Raw genomic sequence first — 19,689 nt, 5'->3', positions numbered from 1 at the left:
GGCTGAAACTTGACACTAGCCTTCCCAGCCTCCCCGACGCAGACACCCCCGCCGGTTCGCTCCCTCTCTCCCGGCCCTGGCAGCTCGCGGCAAGTTTACTTTCAAGGAGTTGGACCGTGTTTCCGCCGCAGAGGCCGACCGCATGCGGGCCGAGGAAAGGGGGGTGTGTGGGGAGAAGGGAGTCGGGGCTCCGAAGGGTGTCACCTGCCCTGAGGCCTAGGGTGTTCCCAGGTGTTCGCTGGCTTACAGCCCAGTCACCACTCCCAGCCCGCTGATCCACAGCGGGTCCTTGCATTTGGCACGTGCGCATGCACTCTGGGTATTCGGACCCCAGCCCACACGTCCCGCCAACTTTCCGATAGGCAGCAGAACAGTGTGCCCAAATTCTTCACGGCGACTAACAGTCTCCGGAGTGTTGGGAGAGGTCCATATACAGCAAGGTCAGCCGCAGAGGTGTGCCCCTTCGACTCTGCCTAGGAGGTCTAATAAAAGCCCTTCGCCAGCTTCGGCCTGGGCTGGAAAGAAGCAAACCTAGCCCTCCGCGGGGTCCCTGTCTCGTAGTCCTGTAAACAGTTTCTAAAGACTGGGGAACCCTCTAAAGTGGATACACACAGGGAGGCCAGGTATCGGGAAGCCAGCCATACGTGCGCGTAAAGGCGCACTCGGGGAAGCAGAGAGCGACCCGTGGGCCCAGGAGACTGGTGAGGACAGGCGAGAAGCTGGCAGTGAGACAAAGCCAGAGGAGAACGCCAGGAAGGCTCAGCCGCAGACCCGGAAACACAGGCAGCAGCAGCCGCCCGAGCCCGGCGCAGAGGCGTGCGCAGCCAGGCCCAGCCTGGCACATCTCCATTCATGTGCCTAGGTGACAACCGTGCACCCTGACTCCATGAGGGCCCTGCTGCTAGAGTTGGTCCCGGGTAGGTCAGGTGAGTTTGACTTCCCAGCAGAGGAGGGGTCCCTGGGGCGGTCTTCATGGGTCCAGGCCCCTCTCGTGCCCACCCTTCCCTGAACTTGGGACAAAGGTAGTAGGTTAATAATAGTAAGTGGTTTAGCTCTTTCTCAGAGACGGAGCACGGCCTGCCATTGGAGCTCCCTATGGCGGTACCATTAGGACACACTACCTGCTTTGATTTTTCATCAATTAGGAACCAAGCTGGGCTTCCCTTGACCAGTAGCCGTGTAATGCAATTCAAGTAAAGACTTGGGGTAGGAGGTAACAAGGCTCTCTTGTCACAGCCATCACACTGGGCCAATCGGTGCCTAGCAGCCTCTGCTACCACCACTCACTGGTAGTGGATGCAAAACGGCTTCTCCTCCCTCCAATGAAGACAAGTGCTTTCCCGATGCTGTTGGCTTTAGGTATACACACTCCCTGAACCCACACACTGGAATACACATGGTTGTTCTGACCCTCCCTGCCTCCCTGCTGCTGGCTGTCCTCTCAAAACGGTCTAGCCCAGTGGAGTAGTCGATGGCTGTCATAGAACCTGGGTGGCCAAGCAGAAACCACTGAGGAGTGGAGGACAAGGCCTTTAAAGAGGAATGGGCTTCTGTGTAAGAAAGAAGGCATGTAGGAGTCACAGTCTGAATGAAGGATTGGGGAAGCAAAAAGGGATGGCCAGTACCGGTCCCTCAGCCCGCCTACCCGAGGACAGCAGTTGACCAAATCTGTTTCCTTTGCATCAGCATTCCATCCAGCTAGGAGGGTGTCAGAGCAGACAGCATTACCCACCCATGGTGGCACAGGAGGAAAACTGCCCCAGAGGTTAAGAGACCCAGTGGACAGAGCGGATAGCCTCTCTGAGACGACAGAGTTCAGCTGGTGGAGTAGGCTCAGTTTCCTGCTGAAGCTCACTTTCCTGCTCGGTAGTCCTGTGTTCATGTCTGGAGTGAGTGCTTAGAGGGGAAGGGTGACCACCGGCCAGGAACAGACATCCAGTTAGAGAAGTCCCAGAAGGAAGGAAGGACAGGGCTCCACACCTCTTCCTCTGTCCAAGCTCTTTCCATTGAAACACTGAGTGGGCCTCCACCCTCCTACCCTTGGGCAAACACTAGAAAGTGTCTCCCCATCCCTTCAGCAGGAGGACTCAAATCAGCCTCCCCCCTGTCTGCCATCCCTGCCCACCCCCCAGCCTTGGCTGCAAGATGCCTTGAGTCCAACTGTGGTTTCCGGCAATAAAACAACTATTAAAGTCACAGGCGCGGTTGGTGATTTGCATCACATCCTCTCATGCATGAATTCAATATTTAATACATAATATTGAATATGGGTATTAAAAATCAATAGCTAGGGACCCCTGGGGAGGTGTCACAGTGCAACCCACTTCAAGACTAGGACCGGCTCCTCTAAAAAGACAGAACAGCAAGTTCGGCCAAGCTAAGGCAGGTACGAAGGGAAGTGAGGAGTTGTAGCTGCATCTCAGCTTCCCGATATGTTTCAGGGTACCATTCCTAAGTTGAGCCAAAGCAGAGCCAACTAAATGGTATGCCTGTGGGCTTTACTAGCTGCAGATGGGTAGGAGAGGTACAGAGCACTGTTTCTATGCAGGCTGCCAGCCAGGTGCATGGAGCTGTTTCCTTCCTTTGGTTCGTGTCTAAGTCTTGAATGCAGGCTCTCAACTTTTCCCACCATGATGGCTCCTTTCCTGGGCCTCAAGACATCCATCACCACAGGCCCCACAGGGAGCTCTTGGCAGAAGCTTCCAGGGAGATGAAGCAGAAATTCCAATGGCTCAGGATATTCTTTGTATGATTAAAACAAAACAATGCACATGCACATGAATGCCTAAGTTGCAGGGTCTTCTGAGGTACCACCACAAGGCCTACTGGTGGGTGGGGAGTTGAGGGGAATGACAGAGGGAAGGGGACAAGAAAGCGCTTGTGCTCCAGAGCCACAATCAAGGCCATCTGTTAAACAGACAGGAGACAGCAAGCTCCTGGGACTCATAATCATCTTTTCAGGCCTGGGAAGGAACACCAATTATTCTCTTCCTTATCAAAACATAGAAGTATGCTTTATCCTAAAAACAGAACTAAGCATTCACAGACTGATTAGGTAGAGGTGAATGAAAATAAACATTTTTCAGGACCCCCCCGCAGCTATGGACATGGAAGAGAACTTGACAATACAATGATTGGAAGGATCTGGAGACTTTAGATAGGAACAAAAACAAAACACTAACTGAACTTGACCTACTGAAGAACCATCCTACACATCAAGTTAATGATATCAACTCTGTGAATTTCCTTTTCATCATAGTTTAAGCCAATATGGAGCGAGTGAGAAATCTAGGAAAGATTCCTCAGGAAAACCTCATAATAGGCATCTGGGTAAAAGTCAGAAGTGAAGACCAAAGAGGTGTTGAAAGTGGCAGTTAAGAAGCCTATGGCCTCCAGTCTTTGTTCCCTAACAGTTGTCAGAGACCCATCAAAGCTGGGGTGGGAACAGACACCCTTCTCAGAGCCGAAACAGGAAAAGCAGCTGCTCTCTGGCTATGGAACATTCCCTGATGGTGGTTCACTCACCCACCCAGCTGGGAGTTTGCCTGTGTATATGCATGTACTTCCTGGCTGGGAGTTTCTCCTCTTCCAACATTGGACCCTAGGCCTGTGAAAACCACCAGCAATGATTCTATAGGTATGTTGGCTAGAGCTGTTGTACCACATCAGCAATCCCTTCCTGAATCTATCAATCTGCGTTCTAGTTCCACTCTGCCACAAGACCAAACTGGTCCTCTGACAGGCCACTACAGTATCCAGGCTGCACACACCATTTGTGTCCAGTACAAATGTGTAGTAGCTACGGCATGCAATGGCTGGCCAGAGGAGGTGGGGAGGAGGGGAGTACCACAGGCTTGAAGCTGACCCAGCTTGGGGAAATCGCACCTCCAGAACCCAGAGTGATATTTTTCCTTAGACCTGCCTGGTACTTCAACTCAAGCAGCTTTGTGGCATTTAGGTGGCCTAGACCCAAAAGTGTGGGCGGCCTCTGCCAGGAGGGACTTGCATACCAAGTCTCAAATTGTGGGGTAGACAAGGGTATACAGGGGATCAGGTAGGAGAATGGGAATTATTTTCCTGCCTTTATCACCCCACCCTTTTGTAATGTTTTCCTATTAGCAACCGAAGCCAGTGGAGTTGTTCTTAGAGGCCCTCTGGACTGCCATTACTTCCTGGTACACTGCCTGTGAGAATAAAGACTTTCTGCCAGGAGGTCCCCCTGGTTTAGCACCAAGAGCCTCGAATCCTGGCGGGAATCCTCACCCTCGCACTTCTAGCAAGATTCTAACACACCTACCTACCCTACCCCTACCCTACCCTACCCTACCCATCCACCCACCCTCCCTCCCTCTGCCCCCCCCACCCCAAACAAAAACTACTTCGGGAACTGCTGAGGTGAATGCGGAGCATAAGGCCAGGGTCAGTGGAGGGACTGTCCCCATCGCCAACAAGTTGCTGGCCAAGATAACAGCTGTGGGAGGGGGGAAGGGAGCCGCAGGCAGCCACGACTGAACGGTTGCGATCTAGAAAATTCAACAAGAGGCCGCCACAGTGGCGGCGGCTCCAATTAGCTGAGCCAACAGGGAAGGCAGAGAGCGAGGCAGCGGCCCTGCCGATCGTGCCCGGGGCGAGCAGGCAGGAGGGGGCGCGGGGCCTCGGAGCTGCCCCGGCGGCCCTCGCACGGCCCCTCCCGTGAGCTCACGGAGCGCGCCTGGTGTTTACATACTGTCCTTCCGACACGGGATCAAGTTTCAGGCCGCGCTGGAGGCGCCTGGGGCCGGCCACAGGCCGGGGAGAAGGGAAGAGCTACAGCGGGATCTGAGGCCGCGCTGCACCGCCGAGAAGGCCGGGCCGCGCGTGGCCACAGCTAGTGTAGCCCTCCCTCCTGGCTAGGGGTGAGAAGTCTACCGTGTAGGGTGGCAAAGACAGGTAGGGCTGCCGAGCGCTGTCCAGAGGGAGAAGCACGTCTGTGTCGCGAGTGAAGTCCTGAGCACACCAGGGTGTGAGAAGTCACTGGGGGGTGGGAGTGGTGGCTGTGTGATTGGAACCCTTTGAGTCCCCTTTGTGAGCTCTTCACTCCTCCTCCCAACTCCTTTGATAGACTACCCGATCCCGGCTATTGTTGGGGGTAAAAGGTCTGTGGACTGCAAAAACACAAGATTGGAAGCGACCGCTCACTTTTCCTGGCGCACCGAGGCCTCATCGCTGCGGAAGCCTCGAGAGGAGTGCCCGAGGGTCTGGCAGCCCGAGGTTGCCCGGCGCTGTCAAGTGTGGGTTAGTGAGCTCCAGGTGCAGGCACTGCCAACAGCCGCGTGCGCGCCCTCCTAGCCCAGGGTGAGAGCCTCACCCAAACACCAAGTGTCCTCCAGGGCTCCCAGGAGAGGCTTTATGTGGCAGAGACGGAAGAAAGCAAGCCCCCCACCACCCCACCACACCGCACACAGCCACCTGGATCCTGGAGAATGTTCTGAACCTGCAGAGGCACCAGGTGCTGCTGGGAGGGGAGAGTCAGTCTGTCCCCGTCCCCGGTGAATATTTGCTTTGTTCCAGAAAACAGGGGAAGCATTAGGCTGCTGTCCCCAGAAACACAAAACTTCTTTTTTGAATCTCGGAAAGGGCGCTTGACTGCGTTTCGAAGTTCCCGAGATCGGTCAAAGAAGGGAAAAACCGAGGGCGGGAGGAGACCGGGAGATTTCAGAGAGAGACCAACTGACAACGTGGGAGGGAAGCAGCTCAGGGTGACCAGGATGGAGTCTCGGGAACTCAACTCAGCGTGACGGTACTTCGCGAGTTCCAGCGAGCAGCCGGCTAGGCCAAGTACTGCCTGCCCAGCTGACGGCTGCGCCAGCTTCCTGCCCTGCCTATGACCGCAGAGCAGTAAGGCACGCCACCTCTGGCTGGCTTGGTAGCGCAGGATGAGGGTATACAAATAAACCCCCGAATCTCTCTGCACAGTGCACTCCCCCCATATTCGCAACACAGTGGGCCCAGGCCACTTGGTGGGTCACCCACTTCAGTATTTCAACCTGGTGTGAAAGCAAAGGTTCAGTGAGCTGGCTAGCCATTACGGTTGAGTCAGTCTGAGATATCTTAGGTCTCATACGTTGACTGCTTGTCCCTTCTGCTCCCACCCCATCTCCGCCTAGCTGAGGGTACCACCACGTTAGATATATTAGTCGGTAAAAACAGGCAAAGGGACGAATAAAAGCAAATTAGCCATCGTTCCCCTGACTGCCACCTCTCAGTTAATCTTCCCCACATTTAAGAAAGGGGAGGGCACCTAGACTATGCCCCATTCCCCGTGGGACGCTCCCCTCCGTCTCGGAAGCTCAGACTACGAACGAGGGTTTTCCCCCTTCCCCATGGGCTCACAAGGTTTCTAACTTCCTCTAAACCTCCCTCCTCGCTCCGAAAAGCCCCGAGGAGAGAAGCAGAGAGGAAGCAAGCCGCTAGTGTGCTAAATGAAGACCATGTGTGAGGAGAGCAGCATCAGAGTGCGTCGGCTGGGAAGGGGGTGGTGGAGGCCCGTGCGCGGCCGAGGGCTCCAGGTCGAGGCAGACAGCCTGCCTGGGCTTTGGGGACTCAGCTGCAGCGAAGTACTGCTAGGCTCGTGTGGCTGACTGACCAAGGGGTGTGTGTGTGTGTGTGTGTGTGTGAGAGAGAGAGAGAGAGAGAGAGAGAGAGAGAGAGAGAGAGAGAGAGAGAGAGAGAGAGAGAGAGAGAGAGAGAGAGGAGACAGAGACAGAGACAGGGGAGAGAGAGAGAGAAGGAGGGACAGAGAGAGGGGAGAGAGAGGAGAGAGACAGGGGAGAGAGAGAAAGAGAGAGAGAGAAGGAGAGACAGAGACAGAGAGAGGGGGAGAGAGAGATAGAGAGAGGAGAGACAGAGACAGGGGAGAGAGAGAAAGAGAGAAGGAGAGACAGAGACAGAGAGAGGGGGAGAGAGAGAGAGAGGAGAGACAGAGACAGGGGAGAGAGAGAAAGAGAGAGAAGGAGAGACAGAGACAGAGAGAGGGGGGAGGAGAGAGAGAGAGAGAGAGAGAAGAGACAGAGACAGGGGAGAGAGAGAGAGAAGGAGAGACAGAGAGAGGGGAGAGAGAGAGGAGAGAGACAGGGGAGAGAGAGAAAGAGAGAGAGAGAAGGAGAGACAGAGACAGAGAGGGGAGAGAGAGAGAGAGAGAGAGTGTGTGTGTGTGTGTGTGTGTGCGTGCGTGCGCAGGATCTGCCGCGCCGCGGGGGGCGGGGGCGGGGACGCAGCCCTGACTTCCTGGGCCGCAGCTGCGACCCAGGGCGCAAGAGCAGATCTTGCTCCGCGGCGGTGGTGGCTCGAGCCCGCCACTCTCGCAGCTGAGAATCAACAAAGAGAGGCGGCAGGAGAGCGGGGGAGGGGCGCGGCCGAGGGTTCGCTGGTTGCTGTGGAATAATAAAAAATAATTAATAATGATAATAAGAGAAAAATCCTCCGGCTTTCTTGGCACTGGGTTTCCGTGTGGCTGCAGCGGGAAGCGCGCTGTCCTTGAGGCGGCCTCTCCCGCCTGGTCTGACTACCCTTCCCCCTCCTTCGCCCCCTCCCCTTCCTGGGAACCGGGAAGAGAAAGGTCTGCAGCTGACAAATATTATCCATTCTCCCCATCGATCGCGGAGTGTACAGATGTGAGCGCTTGATGTGCCCGCGGAGCGGCGGATCCTCCCTGCTTGCTCGCTCTCGCCCAGGCTCCGCTCGCCGCCCCCCTCCTCCCCCTTTGTTCTCCTCCCCTTTCCCTCTCTTTAAATAGATTTCAGGGCGCTGCCTGTTGGAGAGCAGCTGGCGATCTCTCCAGAGAGAGAGAAAGAGGGAGAGAAGCCCGAGGTGCCCTGTCACCAGCCTCCCCTCCCCCACCTGCCCTTCCCGCTGTGAGCCCACCTCCCCTTTTTCCAGTTTCCAAAACAGAAAACACCAGGAACACCCACGTCCGCTGCATCGCGAACCTCGGAGCCTTTGGACGCCTAGCGCTGTCCCCGTGCTGTTCCTTGTTTCTGTGAGGGAAAGGAGGAAAGCACAGGGAGGTTACATAGCGCCGTAGCAGAAGATCCGAGGGTCGAGATCTTTCCTTGGCAGCGTCAGGGACAGTGACCGGGTCACGCTAAAAGGGTACAGTTTACCCAATAGAAAAAAGTCGGGCAAGACGGCCCCTTTATTCCTCTTTTGCAAATGGCAGATTAAGCCTGCAGCGCTCGGCTTCAAAGGGGCCCGTCCGCCCCGCAAAGGGTTAACCCTTCGGCCCCATAATCGCAGACACACACTCACACGCGCGCACAGTGAGCCCTCCCTGCTCGCCAGAGCGCCGGCCACGGCCCGCAGTGCACCCCGGGCTGGGGGAGTAGCTTGGGGGGGAGGGGCGGACTTAACCAGGCCGCTCGACTGAGCCCGGGCCACCTCGCCGTCTGTCACTTAAATGATTGTCCTCCGCTCCGCTCAGTGCGGTCAGTACGGGCTGTTAACAGGCAGTTGCAATCAGTTTCCGAAAGGTCAGCCAAGGTCCTCCGGCTCTCGCAGACGGAAGGCATTACGAAACCGCTTTTGTATCTGCAGGCACTTTAGAAGACGAAGCAAGGAGGGGCTCACCCCAGCGCCGCCGCTGCTGGGAGCCCTAAGAGGGTCGTGGGCCGCGGGGAGAGACAGCCTGCACGCCCTCGGACTGGGCTGGGCAGCTAGGAAATAACCAGCCAAGTGACCTAGGCCCTTCGTGTTCCGATGGGGAAGCGGAAGGTGGGCAGGCTGTAAGGGAAAGAGAAATGGGAGGAAGTGGGAGAGACGTCTTGGTTCCTCTCCTCTCCCGGCCTGCGGCCCACACCCGGTCCTGGACCGAGGTGGGTGGCCTTAGGGACAGGGAGACCCACTCTCTCTCTCCCTCTCTCTTAGTCTCTCCCTAAGTGCGTAGGTGGTGAAGAGGGTGGTAGGGGGAAAGACCCTCGTAAAGCCAGCGAATCCCCGCGCGGTGTCTGAAGACGCTGCTGCTGCCGCCGCTAGAAGTCGTCCATCAGCAACCAGTCCAACCTGCCAGTGATAATGTGCGATCAACACCAAATCACCCCCGCCAGGCGCGATCCATCATCGCAGCGCTCCGCAGGCCCGTGTGAGCCTGACTCGCGGCTGGAGGTGGGGAGGGGGCCGCAGAGCAGGAGGCGGTCACCCAGCACACCCTAACTCTGCGCACCTCGCTGCCCCTCCTGGACACAAGCACCTTGGTGTTCATAACTCCCCAAGTTCCCCAGCAGCAGAGTGCAAACACGGTGGCTCCAAGAGTTCCGGGCACGGTCACTTAGCCTGCATGTCCTCCACACCCAGTTACCCTGGTCACACCCAGCAAAGCCATCCTTTTCTTGGCTTTGCCCTGCCTGTCCCCTCCCCCTCCTTCGAGAAAGCATGGCTGGCGGGAAATTAATATTTAATATCGTGAAATTGATTAAAGGGCTGGAAGCCGGCGATGGATGGGGGAAGGGTAGGGTCTCAGAGCGTAATTAAAGATCTGGGAGTGGTGGCAGCTTCTGGTCTGCCCTGGCCCCACACGGCCTTTGTGAGGCCCAGGCAGGGTCGGGTGGGGTTGAGCCAGCAGTAGTGCCTGAGGTCCTGGGTTCTGGCACTGGCTGGGGAGCGCGCTGTCTGGGAAGTCTGGAGTAACCCTAGCTCACCTAGAGGTTACACGGGGAAACGGAGCCGCCCCCCCCCCTTGTCTGCCTGCATCGCGGCCCCCTCTCTGCCCTGGAACCAAAGGTTCGAAATGTTTCAGGTCTTAGACGTTTGCTAGGTACAAAAGTCCCGTCACCATCCAGGAGGCCCTTGACCTCCTGTCGCTGCTTCGCTCTAGGTCGGGCTTAGGGGGGCACCACCAAGGCATGGGTCTTCTGGGACTCTCAAGCAGGACTTGTGGAAAAAGGATTCACATGCTGTAACTAGGGACCCTTAAGGCTGGGCTTGCTCAGGGTTCCCGCCGGTTCTCCGAGGTCCAGGCCCCACCCCGGACCCACTCATGCCTGGGGCGGCTTAACTCGTTCAGCTGCGCCGCAGATGGGGCCTGCTGCTTCAGGCTGCTGTCTCCAGAGAGTCGGCACCGAAACCAGCTCGGCCGGCAGCCTGTCTAGATGTTTAAGGTTACAGTGCTTCCAGGGAGGGGCTGGGCTGCACAGGGACTAGGGTAGTGGTGCAGGTGAGGTGCCCCAGGCACCTGGAGAGGCATTAGGTAGGTACTAGGTCACCTGTAATGTGCTGACTCTGTTAAAGCTTTAGGAGGCCTATGGTTGAGCTGAGCGTGGTGGAACAGGGCTTTGATTTCAGCCCTGGGGAGGCAGAGGTAAACAGATCTGTGTGAGTTTGAGGCTGGGACTATATGGATACTGTCTCAAAAAAAAAATCAAATAAAAAAACCTGGGGGCCTGGAGAGATGGCTCAGGGGTTGAGAGCACGGGTTGCTCATCCACAGGACCTAGGTTCAATTCCCAGCACCCACACGGCAGCTCTCAACTGTCTATAATTCTAGTTCCAGGGGATCTGACACCCTCTCACACATACGTGCATACAAAATACCAATGCAGCACATAAAATAAAAGTAAATTTTTAAAAAATCCGATAGTTGGTTCTAGTAGTAGGATGAACCCAACTCAGTATCTGGACTCGTTCATGTTTTGAACTTTGTTGTTGCATATGATTTATTCATCTATATTTTTATTATTTATTATTCTTATTTATGTATTGTTTTCAAAACACGACGTCTGGGAAGTGTCAAGTACACAGAAGGGAGAAAGCACCCTTGGAATACTACTAGCAGCATCATTGATCCTAATCAAGCAGGAGACCCTGAGGGCCAGCCTGACTCCAGGCCCACTGCGGGAAGGTCAGGAGCAGAGAGGATTAGCTTTAGCCTAGGGTTTATTGCTGTACTTGAACAAAGTGCTGGGGGCTGCCTAAACTGGGGCTAGAGAGAGGTAATTAAAAGGGGAACTCCTGAAGAAGGAAAGAGTAGCTGATGTGTCTGCTGCTGAGGTGGGTGGAGGAAGTGTTTTCCTTCAGAATAACAAGCCATTGCAAATGTTATGCAGAACGACTTCGCTTCAACAAAACAAAACCCAAAACTTCACTTTCAGCCTCTCTTCCAAAGCTGATGGGCAACAGCAAACTTTAGACAGTACCTTGTGGTGGTAGGTGTCAGCCAACAATTTGCAAAAGGTAATTGGGAAGCTTTTCTGGGTATTTCTGTTCCTCCCACGGAGATTCAACCAGCATCAGCCCCTCGCTAGTTGGGGGTGGGGGGCGCTTCTGACCTCTCAACTTGAGCCCTGCGGGAGATCACTCAGAATGCACCGCATTCATCAATGCCAATTCTTGTAAATTGGGCCTAAGGTTTCTTAGTGTCCTAGGAGGAAGGCAGCTTACACAGCGCGCATACCGATGTGGGGGGGCACTTATTCTGTAGCTTTTACTAAATAATACTATGTATTTTCCAAGACAGTTCTGGTGACTCCAGCAGCGCTGGGCTCTTCGTCATATAAAGGGTCGTACTCCATGGTGGCTACAAATATTGTGGAATTGTGCTCCGAAGTTGGAGGAAACGCCTTGAGTGTGAAGCTGGCACCCAGTGGTCCCAGCTGGTCCTCTGTCTACCACTCGTAACTTGGAATCCAGCCTCACACTGCCTGTCCCAAGAGTCTGGCCCTCCTAATACCAGGAGTCTCACAGTCATAGTGAGGGTGTGAGAAAGTGTTCTGGCATGACGTTGAGCAGGGGGGGCTATCTGAGGAACTGAGCCCCGGGTCGCTCCCGCCAGAGGAAGTGCGGCTTTCCGTCCGAGGCCAGTGCTCGGGGCGGCACCGAGCTGGGGGGCTGCAGCCACCTTTTGCGGGGCGCCAGTGGCCCGCGTGGCTGAGCGCCCGCCGCCATCTTGACCGGGAGGCGCGGGCCGCGCTGCCCCCGGCGGTGGCTCAGTAGAGCCACAGGCCTGGCGAAAGGAACCTCACGGCGGTCTCCAAGCTGCCGTGGGCTGCGAAGCTGGGCTGCGAAGCGTGCCGCCTGTGTCCCCTCTGGAGCCCTCTCCCCACTGTGTGCCACGTGGACCCACAGGCGACAGGAGAGCAGCGACCCTCACTGAAGCCGCGGCTTATGAACTTCCCTCTCGCCAGTGAGGGTTGTAATTCCAACTAACCAACCGCCTCTTGTTGTCGAGGTGGCCGGTATGTTAGCAACTCTGGGCGCACAGTACTCGGTTTGTGAACCCCGGAACTTGGGCTTCTGTCCCCAACTGCAATCTGCCAAGACAGCTGCGAAGGAGGGGGGGATGTGAGGTACAGTCCACGGCATTCAAGGGCTTTCCAAGGCTGGCTCTCAGTAAAGAGGATTTGAAAGTTACCACGGTTTACAAGGGCCCTTGATTGGAAAGGGGTGTAACGTTATGTGTCCATTTTTTTAAGGTGTAAAATGTATTGAAGGAAAACTTGGTAAGGACTCAGGGGAACGCAGAAATGCAAAGGTGAGTTTTTTAAAAGACACCTTAGGTCTTCTAGTAATTTACAATCTTAGCAGAAAGGCAGAATTGCAAATGTCTAGACACAAATAAAAGGCCTGTGAAATCAATCAAAGGTCTGAGGGAAGGAGCCATTAAATTATTTTTTAAATCGCCTACATTTCTACAAGTGTGCATCAGTGCTGGGAAAGGAGGATAAAAATTTACTAACAGTGAGCTGGGTATGGTGGGACTCGCCTTTAATCCCAGCCATCAGGAGGCAGAGGCAGAGGCAGGCAGATTTGTGTATACAGGCCAATCTGGTCTACAAAGCAAGTCCCAGGACAGCCTGAGCTAGACACAGAGAAATTGTCTGGAAAACCCAAAAATTAATTAATTAACTAATTAATTAAAACTTAGTGACAGAGGATAGTTCTAAAGTTCCATGAAATAACAGCAATTATTTCTGAAGGGCTGCTGTTTGGTTTTTTGTTTTGTTTTGTTTTGTTTTTTGTTTTTTTGTTTTTGGTTTTTCGAGACAGGGTTTCTCTGTCGCTTTGGAGGCTGTCCTGGAATTCACTTTGTAGACCAGGCTGGCCTCGAACTCACAGAGTTCCACCTGCCTCTGCCTCCCGAATGAAGGGATTAAAGGCGTGTGCTACCAACGCCCGGCTGAAGGGCTGCTGTTTAGGAAGAAGGATGAAAGTTCATTTCGAGTAAGCGGAACACAAAGAATGAGAAACTCGGGATTCATTTGCCTAGCCCCTAACATTGAGTGTGTGCTAAAGAAGCAGGTTTCAACCAAAACACCATTAGAAATCAGTAAAATAGCCCATCGCATTTTCATTACAAGCTAACACAGGGCTCAGTGGCCCAAGTCTGTGAGTCTCAGCAAATGACAGGATGAATGGGGGAGGGGGTTCTTGGCAAGTTTAAGGTCAGTCTCGTCTATAAAATGAGTGCTACACAGCAAGACAAAGATGCAAAAATTAATTCCACCAGGGTCGAGGTAGGGGTGGGAATGTGATCTCACAAGATGGGACTAGCTAGGTAGGTAATCCAGCAGTTAAGAGCAGTCGCTGCTCTTATAGAGCACTGGAGGTGGGTTCCCAGAACTTGTTTTTTGGCCAACTCAACTCTAACTTAAGGTTCTCCTAGTAACAGGAGTCTCACAGTCATAGTGAGGTTCTGGCCTCTGTGGGCACTCTGTGGGCACTTGAACCCACACACACACACACAAGATAAATATTTTAAAATGTTTCTTATGTGTACAGGTGTTTTAAGGGCATGCATGTCTGTGTACCAGCCAGAATTGGGCATTGAATCTCCCAGAACTAGAGTTACCTATGTGGGTATCTGAGAAACCATGTGGGTGCTGAGAATCAAATTTGGGCCCTCTAGAAGAATAGCCAGTGCTCTTAACCACTAAGCTACCTCTCCAGCACCAAATCTCTAAATACATACATAAAGACAAGTAGGGCAAAATGGTGCCTTTAAAATCCCAGCACTCGCTGGGCGTTGGTGGCGCACGCCTTTAATCCCTCCAAAGCTACAGAGAAATCCTGTCTCAAAAAACAAAAAAAAAAACAACAACAACAACAAAAAATCCCAGCACTCAGGAGGCAGAGGCAGGCAGATCTCTGTGAGCTTGAGGCCAGCTTGGTCTACATGGTTAGTTCCAGGACTAAAGTCAGAGATATAGAGTGAGACTCTTTCTTGAAAAAGAAAATGTAATCACCACAATTCTTTTGTCTCAGCATTTCCTCTGTGTGATTACAAAATGCAATTGTGATTATAAAATATGGGAACAAATTCAGTAAGATTGAGACCTCACATTATAATAAGGGCAGGGAGAAGTATGGAAACCTAAAATCTCGCCTTAAGACATCAACAGATGAAGCTGACATGTATTACACTCAGAAAAGGCCACATCCACCTTATTTAGGGACATCATGATACTTCACAGCAAGTAAACCATAAGGGGATACCCACAAGGGCCTACTTTTTTGTGCCCAACTTTAACTTACAATTTGGCTTCATAAGCTTTAAGTAAATATGCCATCCTTGAAAATATTTTTTTGTTGTTGCTGTTTTTTGTTTTTCGAGACAGGGTTTCTCTGTATTGTTTTGGAGCCTGTCCTGGAACTCGCTCTGTAGACCAGGCTGGCCTCGAAGTCACAGAGATCCGCCTGCCTCTGCCTCCCGAGTGCTGGGATTAAAGGCGTGCGCCACCAACACCCGGCCTTAAAAATATTTTTTAATTTTTGTAAGTTGAATAGAAACTTGGTAGTATAAGGTGTGAGAATCAAAAGTTCAAGATACATGAGGCCCTGTCAAAAACAAAAACAATGCCCAATCTGGGGAGCTAATTTAGTTGGTGAAGCTTTTGCCTAGCATTAATGAAGCCCTGGGTTCAATCCCCAGCATATCATAAAACAGATCCTGGTGGCACATGCCGTAATACCAGCACTGATGAGGTAGAGCCAGGAAGATCAGAAGTTCAAAGTTATCCTTGGCTGGGTAGGACTTTGAAGATGGGCTACATGAGCTTCTATGTGAGGGGCGCAGGGAACCTGAGATGGGAATAGTACCAGTTTGAGAAGTCCCAGTCACCAGGGGATAACTGATGCCCTATCAATGCTCCACTCTCAACTTCCTCAAAGTCCTGGGCATGGGGTTGTCCATGGCATAGAAAGAGGCAGGCAGGCATCCTGGTGATGTAGCTTGGAGGCACACAAGAAGCTTTGGGTACCATCCTCAGCACAGAGGGGTTGGGGGTTAAGGGACACACACACAGGAAACCCATGAAGAGGGTAGATGAACTTCCTTCTCCTGGATAATGGACTCCTCATTATAAGGACAGAATAGGCACTTAAAATTAAATTTGTCTTTCTCTGGAGAGAGACAGTTATGGATTTATTGTCTGAATACCTTTCATTTCAAAGTTGTGTTCAGTTTCTGGGACCCGAACCAGTGCCTTGCACAGGCTAGACACTCTAGCATTCGCTAAGCTGCTTCAGCTCTTTAGTGTGGCTTGTGGGTTACAGTGAGTTTACAAAGATGTCAAACTCTATTGTACCACCTTGTAAGGTCTTATGCTCAAAGACTTAACACCAAGTGCACAGAGACCTGTCATTATCAGCACACCTTAAAGGCTACATTTTCAAAACCAAAGAAAACTATCTGTCTTACCCCCAAAACATCACACCTTACTTTCAAAATAAGACATCTAGGTACAGTGATATACTTCTCTTTGCCACCCCCCCCCCCAGCCTAGGATGGTTCCAGTAACTTAAGAACACTAAAGCCTACAGATGAGACATGACCAAATAAAGATCAAGTGTAGGGCCTCCTGTGCCAAGGAGCTGGCCAACACTGGTTTGCCTTGTAGCCTGCCTTCCTAGGATGTCCTTTTACTCTGCATCCTGCCTTATGTCACCTTTCTTTTCTTCTTGATCAGAGGCAGAGTGGGTTTCCTCTGTTGCTTAGTTCTGACCCACAAGGTTCCTACGGAGTCTGAGTTTCTTTGGTTTCCAGCATAAGAACTAGCCTGACAGACCCTAGTCACATTAAGGAAGCTGTGGAAAACCAAACACATACTGGCAAGTAGGTCCTGATGAGGGCAGCAAAAGTGGATCAGAGTTCACCTCTGGCTTCTCTACTCAGTAGGGACTTTAGCTTCCATTGAGATCTAAAACATTAACAGCAAAGGGCACCCAAAACCTTGCTGAAAATGGTATCTTTATCAGGGCAGAGAGATGCCTTAGTGGTTAAGAGCACTGGCTGCTCTTCTGCAGGGCCTGGGTTCAATTCCTACAGCACCCACAGGGTCATTCACAAACATCTGCGATTCCCTTCCAGGGACTCCAATGCCCTGTTCTGGCCTCCACAGGTACCAGGCATTCACATCGTGCACAAACATAAATGCAGGCAAAATATCCAAACACATACATTTTTTAAGTGATATCTGCACTAAAGAAGGGGAAAGCAGCCCTTTGGGATGTTCAAAAATGGGGAAAAGGATTTTGATTTCAGATTTTAAGGCGGTCAGAGAAAATAATAACCACAAATTCCAAAGCCAGACAAAATCATGTTTTTCCACCACATTTTTATCTCTGTCTCCTAGTCAGAGTCACAATGAAATAGCAGATCAAAGGCAGAGGCAAATACAATTATACTGCCTGTGAAACCCCTAGCATGAAATTAGAAGTCAAACTCTCCATTCAGGGGTTAGAGACAAGGATAATGGGAACCTGGGGCCCTGGAGATGTACCCAGCCCCTTTCAGTCACAACACTATTGGTGCTGGGTATTTAAAACCACCCGGGGGGGGGCACAAACATCAAGTGTTCAAGTCATTTCGTATTCTTTTTTTTTTCTTCTTCACCACACTTACTTTAGGAAATGTAGCTTTGTACAATAAAGATATCTGCATATCGGGGTGTGGTGTTATTTGTAACACAATAGTGACAGTATTGCCTGGAACAATGGAGGACTGCTGTACATTGCACCCCAAATGGCAGGGGGAAAGATAGCAGCCGACATGGGCAGTCTCATCCATTGCCCATTTCCCTTTCAATGCTGAAACGCCAAAAAGCTGTCAGACTACCACTCGATTCTTCTTCAGTCCTCCCTACGCTTGACAAACTCACAGAGAGAGCTGTCTTTTGATATTTTCTATTTTTCATAAAAATCCATATTTGCCTTATAGCTGTATTTCTTTTACCCTGGCCTAATTTTAGCTCTTTGCTTTCCCCTGCCCCCGTATAATTTATGAGGCCTCTGGAGGGTATAAGTATCTATTAGAACGTAGACTATTCTGTTTAGAGCCACTGCTAATTAAGCTTAGCTCTCAAGAGTGCCTGTTATGACATCCCCCCTCCCCCCATGGTCACAAGTTCTTTGCCACTCTTCCTGAGGGGTACAGTTTATGTCCCTTCCCCTTGAATTTTCATAGGCTATGACCCCAGTGGCAACTAGTGAATATGACACAAGTAACACAGCAGGACTTTTGAGGGCAAGGTCAAGACTCAGCCTTACCTGCTGGAGTACTTGGTCTTGGTACCCAAGGTGCTGCTCAGAGATTCTGTCCTACCACTCAGCGCAGAAGTCCTGGTCATGGGGGGGGGCTAGGGAGGTTCGGTGGGGAGCCTTGAGTTTTTGCTGTGGGGTGAAGGTCGGGGCCCAGACAAAAACCAGACCTAAGGGGGAAGTAAGGATGCTTCCCACATGATTCCAGCCCCCCCCCCCCCGGCAACTGCTGAGTCTTTCCACCAAATTTCAGATTTACAAAATCTGTGAGCTGAATTAAACTGTTTCTGAGCCAGGTGTTGGTGGTGCACACCTTTAATCCCAGCACTCAGGAGGCAGAGGCAGGCGGATCTCTGTGAGTTTAAGGCCAGCCTGGTCTACAGAGCGAGTTCCAGGACAGCATCCAAAACAATACAGAGAAACCCTGTCTCGAAAAAGAAAAAAGAAAAGAAAAACCAAATAAATAAATAAATAAATAAATAAATAAATAAATAAATAAATAAATAGTTTCTGTATTCATTCCCTGCAACTGACATGCTACAGAGGAGGTTCAATTCACAGCATCTTGCTAAATCTGTGGGGGAGGGACCTGGGTTAAAAACCAGGGTCAGCTAGATGACTCATCCATTGGGTAAAAGGTGCCTGCCACCTAACCTGAGGACCTGAATTTCATCCTCTTCACCAATATGGTAGATGGAACACATACACACACACACACACACACACACACACACACACACACACACACACACACAGAATGCAATTTTAGGCTGGGCAGTGGTGGCACACACCTTTAATCCCAGCACTTGAGAGGCAAGTGGATCCCTGCGTTCGAGGTCAGTCTGGTCTACAGAGTGAGTTTTGTCTTGAAAAATCAACAAATCAATAAAATAAACAATACGATTTTAAAACGTGTTGTTGGACATGTAGCTCAGTGTGCAAAGTCCCAGCTTCCATCTTTAGCACAGTAAAAAGAGGCAAGAGAGAACAGATCTAAAAGGGAAGGATGTTGGGCATGTGTGATCTCAAATCCGCCACCTTTAGTAATACAATGTTCAATGCTTGCCTTTAATCCCAGCGCTTGGGAGGCAGAAGTCGGTGGATCTCTGTGAATGTGAGGCCAGCCTGGTCTACTTGCTATGTTCCAAGACCAGGCAAGGCTATGACCCTGTACAAACACCACCACCAGCACCCAGCCAAAAGTAAGTGTGTGTGTGTGTGTGTGTGTGTGTGTGTGTGTGTGTGTGTGTGTGCGCGCGCGCAAAGATGACCCAGAAGTGAAAAGCACTGGCTGCTCTTTCAGAAGACCCAACACCCACAGGATAGCTCACAGCAGTCTGATTCTAGGGGAGTTGACACCTTCTTCTGGCCTATGAGGGCACCAGGCAGTCACAGGCTCTACAGACATATATGTAGAGAAAAGACTCATAAAAATGGTTTTAAAAGTGGCTTTTAAATTATGACTTCTTTCTTTTTTCTTCCTGTTCCTTGTTTTAAGGCAGTCTCAATATGTAGCCTAGGCTAGAGTCAATAAATTTGTGAAATTCCTGCTTGTGCTGTCCTAGTGCCCAGATTACAGGCATATGTCACCTCACCCAGCTCACAACACTGTGCTCTTTACAAAAGCCCTGCAGGATGCTGACCTATGTCTTCCTGAGAGTCGATTTTATATTCCCTTGCCCGTGAAGGGGCTTCACCAAAGACCCTGTTTCTCCCTCCTGACCTACACTGGCTGCCCAGGTAAACAGCAAAAAGCAAGGACTCCCCCAGTGGGATTCGCTTTTCCACCTCTTCTCTCCCTCCCCCACATTTCTTCTCTTGGATGTAGATACCTGTCTTTGTTTCTGAGGAGAAAAGGAATGGCAGGTGAACCAGCTTCTGCTGTTTCTTTCCTCACACCCCAGTCAAATGAGTTTCCATTCACAAGGCTAGGCCCTCCTGCTTGATTACCCCAAGAGGACTCTTCCTTACCCTTTCCTCATTCGGGCAACCCACTGACCTTAGTCTTAATCTGTCCTCCTGGGAGAGATCTGAGTAGGGGACTGCAAGACACAGAGTGTGAAAGATGGAAGAGGGGAATCCGCCTCCCCAATACCACAAACAGAGCAACTAAGGAGAAAAGAATAAGAGCCAGCTGACTCAGGAGTCTGAGGTAAGGAGAATCCTTTGAGGCCGGGAGTTCAAGAC

At 51.7% G+C, this 19,689-nt stretch overlaps 1 protein-coding gene across 1 annotated transcript in view; it reads right to left on the bottom strand.

The window, feature by feature from the left end:
• The window catches only part of Bcor (BCL6 corepressor), a 123,161-nt gene that overhangs the window by 91,262 nt on the left and 12,210 nt on the right, over positions 1–19,689 (bottom strand). The window lies entirely within an intron of this gene.

Source organism: Mesocricetus auratus, unplaced genomic scaffold, assembly GCF_017639785.1.
Source record: "Mesocricetus auratus isolate SY011 unplaced genomic scaffold, BCM_Maur_2.0 Super-Scaffold_100033, whole genome shotgun sequence".
Lineage (NCBI taxonomy): Eukaryota > Metazoa > Chordata > Mammalia > Rodentia > Cricetidae > Mesocricetus > Mesocricetus auratus.
This window is presented reverse-complemented; position numbering and strand designations above follow the sequence as displayed.